General features: G+C 45.7%; 1 long non-coding RNA gene across 1 annotated transcript; it reads right to left on the bottom strand.

The window, feature by feature from the left end:
- Positions 1-1,390: 1,390 nt before the first annotated feature.
- LOC145540868 (uncharacterized) lies at positions 1,391-5,733 on the bottom strand. Its single transcript, XR_014078606.1, has 3 exons — positions 5,683-5,733; positions 3,778-3,940; positions 1,391-2,437 (listed from the first exon to the last, which is right to left on the bottom strand). It is a non-coding gene; the product is annotated as an uncharacterized LOC145540868 (long non-coding RNA).
- Between the last annotated feature and the right edge of the window lie 604 nt (positions 5,734-6,337).

Here is a 6,337-nt window from a genome sequence, read left to right as displayed (position 1 = left end):
CGGCCCACTCTCCCCTTAGTGTCTTCTGGTGACCGGGCGAACTTCAGCCTCCTGAACCCATCCTGGAAGGATGAGGCCAGGGCAGAGGTCATTCACAGAGGGGAGGGTGTGGTCGACTCTTTAGAACGCCATTGTCTCTACTCTGTGTCGGAGCTCCGTTCTGGGTCAAAGCAAGCGTGGCTTCCTGATGCGGTCCCCACCTTCACTCACCGCGGGGCCTTTGTGCCCACCTTGTCCCCTCGTGCAGCCTGGTCACCCCTGGGACCCGTGCTGTGCGTATCTGCTCTGCTCACAGTACACCCCGGGGTCCATCAGACTTCACTCATAAAAGGGATGTGTAAGGATGAACTATTCCATAGTTAAGAATTTCAAGGTCTCTACAGCGTTGACAAGAGCACATGGACACAGGTACGAGGCTCGTGCATAGAGAAGCTGCTGTGTGGGCTTCGAGGACCCTCCGTGTGGGGGTGGGATGGGGGCCGGACAGGGACTTCCTGCACACGCGGCTCCAGGCTCTGCTCTTGGCAGGGCGGACGACTGTCGGCACTGCCTGTCCGTGGAGGGGCTCTGGGGCTGCCCAGCTCAGCAGGAACGGCAGTAGTGGGAAGGGAGGTCGCCCTCCCTTAGCACCCCTGACCTCACACCCACTCATCAGGGCAGCCGAGTGCCTAAATGGCCCCTTCCTCGTCTAGCTCTGAAGACCTGGAAGGTGTGGGGGCTGAAGGACATGCAGAAAACAAAATTCTGTAAAGCAATTATCCTTCAATTAAAAAATAAGAAAAGGTTAAAGAAAAAAACACAAAGAACAGCAAAGGTGGGGCTTGCCTTCTCAGCCAGCCACTGCCAGATTCTCCCTGTGCTCATGCATCAGACCAAAATGCTGCTGCCTCCACCGTGTGTCACAGATTAGAATAGAGACACAGAGAGGCTGAGCATCTTGCCCCAGGTCACAGAGCTGCTGAGGGCAGGGCTGAGAACTGGACCCCTGTGGTCGAATCTGGAGTCCAGATGCTGTGATGACTCTGAGGGAGCGGCAAAGACCAGATGGCCTAGGCTGAGCCAGGTACACACACACGCACACACTCAGGTGCACAAGGCCTTCACTTTGAGACTACAGAAGTCAGAGGAAACCCGAGGGCAACCAGGAGAGGCCAAAGGAGAGTCGAGGCCTATAAGGAGGAGAGGCCACACTTCCCAGGAGGCCAGGGAGTTCTCTTCTCTGGTGAGTCTGTCTCAAACCCTAGGTTCCTCTCCCTGGACCCAGGAACTGACTGTCCAGTGGCCTAACTGAGTTGGCTCCAGAATTATGCCTTCCCAGGGGTTCAGCTACCACTGGACCCCACTGCTCTCAGTAATATGCGGGGAATAAGTACGTAGTCTGGGCTTCAGATTTGTTTGGAGACAAAATTTATTAGAGGAGGAGTACAAAAAACCACGAAGGCAATTGGCATGAACATCTCCAGAACACTTAAGAAACCCTTTGCTGTTTATCTACCTCCTTTCCTGTCATGAAAGTGTCATAAAGTGAAAGTGTCATAAAAGTGCTTATCACACTCTTTCTTTCAAATATTTATTTACATATTTATTTATTCGGCTGTGATGTGTCTTAGTTGCAGCATGTGGGAGCCAGTTCCCCAATCAGGTATTGAACATGGGTCTCTGCATTGGATTCTTGGCCACTGGACCACCTGGGAAGTCTCTCCTCATACTCTTGGGGACAGTAACGGGTCATAGACCTCCTCTGAGGCCCCCTTAGAGCTGCGGCATGGGGTGGCTGCAGTAATCCTCCTGTGGCTAAGATGTGGTTTGTTGGTCATGACTCACTCATACTCCCTGCAAATATAGGGCTTCTCCCCTGTGTGTGTCCTCTGGTGTCTCATGAGGAGGGACTTCCAATGGAAGCCTCGCCCACACTCCCCACAAACATAGGGCTTCTCCCCTGTGTGTGTCCTCTCGTGTGTGATGAGACTTGACCTATCCTTGGAGACTTGCCCACACTCTCCTTACTTGACTCTTATAATCCCTGAGACCCCTGCCCCCATGAATAATTTGCCTGTGTCCTCTGGATTCAGTTTCTGGCTTGTGCTGGGCTCTTCTGTCATTCTCTCATGCACCCCAGAACCCCCTACTTGTCCTCTGGGTGAGTAGGAAGAGGCCCTTGAAATCCTCTTCAGCCTTATGCTTTTCAGCAAAGGTTGGGGCCTTTCTTTGGCCTCGCAACCCTCAGGTTTGTCACTCTGGCTATGTGTATCAGAATATCGCTGCTGCTGATTTTGATTGCCTGTGCAGGGATCCTCTGCTTGGAGGTGGTCTCTTGCAGATGGTCTCAGGAGTGTCTGAGAGGAGTGATTGCGTTGGACGTGTTGGCTGAGGAATTTCTGACTGGAGAAGGCCAGAGAGCAGGAGGCACGTGGGTGGATCTTGGGCTTCGGTTCTCCTGAAAGAGGAAGCTTTTGGTCAGGTAGCTGGTTTGCCATGGTAAGGCCTGCCCACTAATCATCTAAGTGTTGACAGCGCACGATTTGTCTCCCATCAAGTGTGTCTTTACAGTCCACTTTTCCATTCCATTCTTATTCTCTACATCTAGAGAAATCCAGGAAGCTTGTGTCAGGGGCCTTTTCTACATATCACCCAGACTAGGGACCTTCCAGCAGCATCAGAAGCAGCGTCTCTCCTGATAGAGGTGGATCTGCAGGGACATTTCCCTGCGTGTAAGTGTCTGAAAAGTCATGTTATAGTGGCCACAGGTACTTTACCCTACTGAGAGATAAGACTGATGACTTAAGTGGAATCTCCTGAGCAGCTCCCTGTGAGGGGAAAGGGTCTGTTAAGTAAGGGGTGCCTGGCCTGGAGCTCTCTGCATATGGGAGTCAGCACAGGGGGTGGTTAGAGCAGGTGTGAGTAAATCTCCAGTCTCCTTTCTTCTGAGTTCTAAGATGGAGAACAGAAGCTAAGAAAGGCTGGTGGAGTCTGGAGAGTTAGTCCCTGTTTTATCAGAAAGTGTGAGATCTCCTACCTGTCCATCTATATACTTTGTTAAAACTTGTTTACATGTATTTTTCAAACTTTTACTTTTGTAATTTTATGTTTTAAGGTTACATTATGTATTTATTGGCCATGCTGCATGGTTTGTGGGATCTTAGTTCCCCGACCAGGAACGGAACCCCCGCCTCCTGCAGTGGCAGCGTGGAGTCTGAACCCCTTAACCGCCAGGAAGTCTCTTCTCCATACTTTGTTTCTTCTCCCTTTAACTACTGGTTCAGGAGACTGAGGCTCCACACTGACCACAGATGCCCAGTTCACTGTAAGCTTCCTGAACTTCCCGTTAGTAGGTTTAACTTCCCAACCTTCTTACTTAGGAAATAGTTCACTGACACATCTACTCAGAAAATATATGTTACGGCGTTGACATGACACGTAAGGCATTGAGCAGAGGTCTGGGCATAAACACTAACAAAGCATGGTCCCTATCATCACAGCTGGATTTCCTGAACCACTTTTAGTTCAAAAAAGTGTCAGCACTTTTGCATTTAATGTAATGCTTTCAAACACTGTATGAGTTATGTATCCTTATCTTCACTTTACAGAGGAGCAATCAGGACCTCAGAAACTGTACAAGATTTTCCCAAGGCCCCATTGCTAACTTCATGTCTCAGATCAGTCCAGCTTAAACCCAAGCCTACCCAAAGTCCACGCCACACACCTAGGCCATACTTATTAGCTTTTCTACAGGGATTAGAGGAACTAATTAGAGAAACTCCCCAAATTTTCTCTTACCGACTTTTTGTCTGGGGTGCTGTCCAGCGGTCCTTGTTTTTCTGGGAGGGGGCACAGGTTTCTGAGCCTGCTTGGAGCCACTTGTCTTCAGCAATTTTGCTGCTCCCAGCAATTCCTTCAAACTAGATTTCTTACTTAATGGTGCCTTGGACATTCCCTTCCACTTGAGTAAAAGATAACATGCATTTCTTTAGTTCTTTAGGACTTTATGAAGTGCTTTCACATGCATGACTTTAGTTAATACTTTGACAATTCTTGGAAATACCTGCTGGAGGGGGGCTTCTGAACACAGGAGTGTAAAATAAGGACCTAAGTGGGTAGTGAAACAAAACTAGAATTCATATCTTAAGGTTCTTTCCCTTCAACTTTCTGCATAAAAGTGAGAGCAAGGCAGGGAGAATAGTTGGAGGTCAGGGAAAGAAGAGGGTAAGTGCTCATAGAGAAATCCGAGGGGTTTTCTATTAATTAGTGGACCTTTGATGGATGAGGAAGTATGGAAAATTACAGAGGGGACAAAACACATCTGGAAAATAAGGTGACAAAGGAGTGAGATTGAGAAGAGAAAAGATGATCGGCAGAAACACATTTAGACAATAAAGAAAATGAGCTGAAAGTTGCAGGTTGCCATGTCCTAGAGACAACGTTTGGAATTAAAGTAGCTGGCCTTATCAATTCTGCTTCAACAAGGCTGTATGACTAGCTGGTTCTCCTCAGTTTCCTGATCCATAAATTGGTATACATGCTAATTCTTAATGTTACAGTGGACATGAAATTTAATAACATTTCAACAAATCGTTGTGTGAGCTATTTAGTACAGTATGAATGTGAGCGTACATCCCTGCCATCAATTTATCCCTTCAACTGCCTCTATATTTGAAGTCTAGCTCACAGATACTATGTTTAGCATTCTTTGACCTTCTCACTGGTAGGTGAATGTTTAAATGTGGAGTCACTCATTCACAAAACATTCAGGTAGCCCTTGGAGGCTTTGAGCTGGGCCTGGTCTTCTGAGAATTAATGGGTATGGGCCAGGCTCTCACAGCTCACAACACTGGGCAGGCTAAACAAATGATCCCAAACAGGAGAGTTGCCTAATCAGAGCTCAGGGGCAGGACTTGTGACTTCCTCCTGCAAGAACGAGCATTTGAAGTGATGCCCAGATGATGAGTTTCTACTCAAAAGTGGGTAACCTATGTGAAAGTCCTTCAGTTATTTTCTTATTTGTTGCTTTTCAGTCATAAACCTGAGGCTTGTCAGGGTTGCGACTTGCTTCCTCTTATTGGAGTGGGAGGCTCTGAGGTAGGGATCCTGTCGCCTTCATCATCCTGGACTGTCCACTCTACAAGCTGCCCAGCATGTCCTTAAGCTTCCCTTAGTCAGATGTCTTAGCATATCCCTCCCTAGCACAGCACAAAAGAACTGAGGTTGAAAACATCTCTCAGATGAATGATATAAAGATGTATGAATAAACTTCATAAAACTATGTAAGTTTTAATCATTTTGTAAGGAGTTTAGAAAAAGTGCTTTGGATTAGATTGCACTTCCAGTGATACTGTGATCTCAGGCATATAATAAATCATTTTTTTTACCTCAGTTTTGTGATCGATAATGGTGATAGCTATATACCTACTTATAGGTACTGTAGGATTGTTTTAAGGTTTAAGTAAGTTTATTCACATAAAATGCTGAAAGTCTTAAATATTGTGAAAATAATGAAACAATAGGACAGCCTACTATTGTTGCTGTTCTTACTAACTGTAAAGATGGTGATGATATCAGACACGGTGCTAAAGACTCAGGACAGAAAGGCAGCAGGCTCCAGGATCTCTGTGTTCTCTCCTGTCCTCACCTGTGACTGGATCCATGAGGAGGATATTTTGGCAACAGGATTTGGGAAATACTCACCTTCTGGAGTTTACTGTGCCCCACTCTGAAGGCCATCCTAGAAGGTTTACCTAAAAAATGATGAGAATCAGTGTTTTGGTTGGTAAATGTTTCCAAACTCTGGGCATTCTAATTGAGGACACATAATTCTGAGCCAGAGAGTGACAAGGACAAGGATTACCAAAGGAGGAATGGAAAATGATTTCTGTATCATCAACTCCTATGCTTCCACTGGGAGCATTACATAATTTTCTTAAAATTAAAAAAATATATGAAACTTCATTGTGCCTCATCTGATGTCCATAAAGTATCTAATAAATTTACTAGCCTTTCATGACAAAAATACTCAACAAAGTAGAAATAGAAGGAAGTGACTGGAATATAAAGGTCATATATGAAAAGTCTACCTCTAACATCATAGTCATCAGTGAAAACCTGAAAACTTCTCTAAGATCCAGAAAAAAAGGCAAGGATGCCCATTTTCAGCATTTCTATTCACCATAATGTTAAAAGTTCTAGCCAGGGCATGAGGTTAGAAAAGGAAACAAAAGGCTTCAATTTGGAAAGAAAGAAGTAAAATTATGTCTGTTCACAGAGGACATGATTTTATGTATAGAAAAATCTTTAAAATTCCACACACAAAAAAAACCTGCAGAGAAAGTTGCACGGTACAAAA

The sequence above is a fragment of the Giraffa tippelskirchi genome, chromosome 3, assembly GCF_054371585.1.
Source record: "Giraffa tippelskirchi isolate mGirTip1 chromosome 3, T2T-mGirTip1v1.2.pri, whole genome shotgun sequence".
Taxonomy (NCBI): Eukaryota; Metazoa; Chordata; class Mammalia; order Artiodactyla; family Giraffidae; genus Giraffa; species Giraffa tippelskirchi.
Note: the sequence above shows the minus strand (reverse complement) of the source record. Positions and strands in the feature narration are given on the sequence as shown.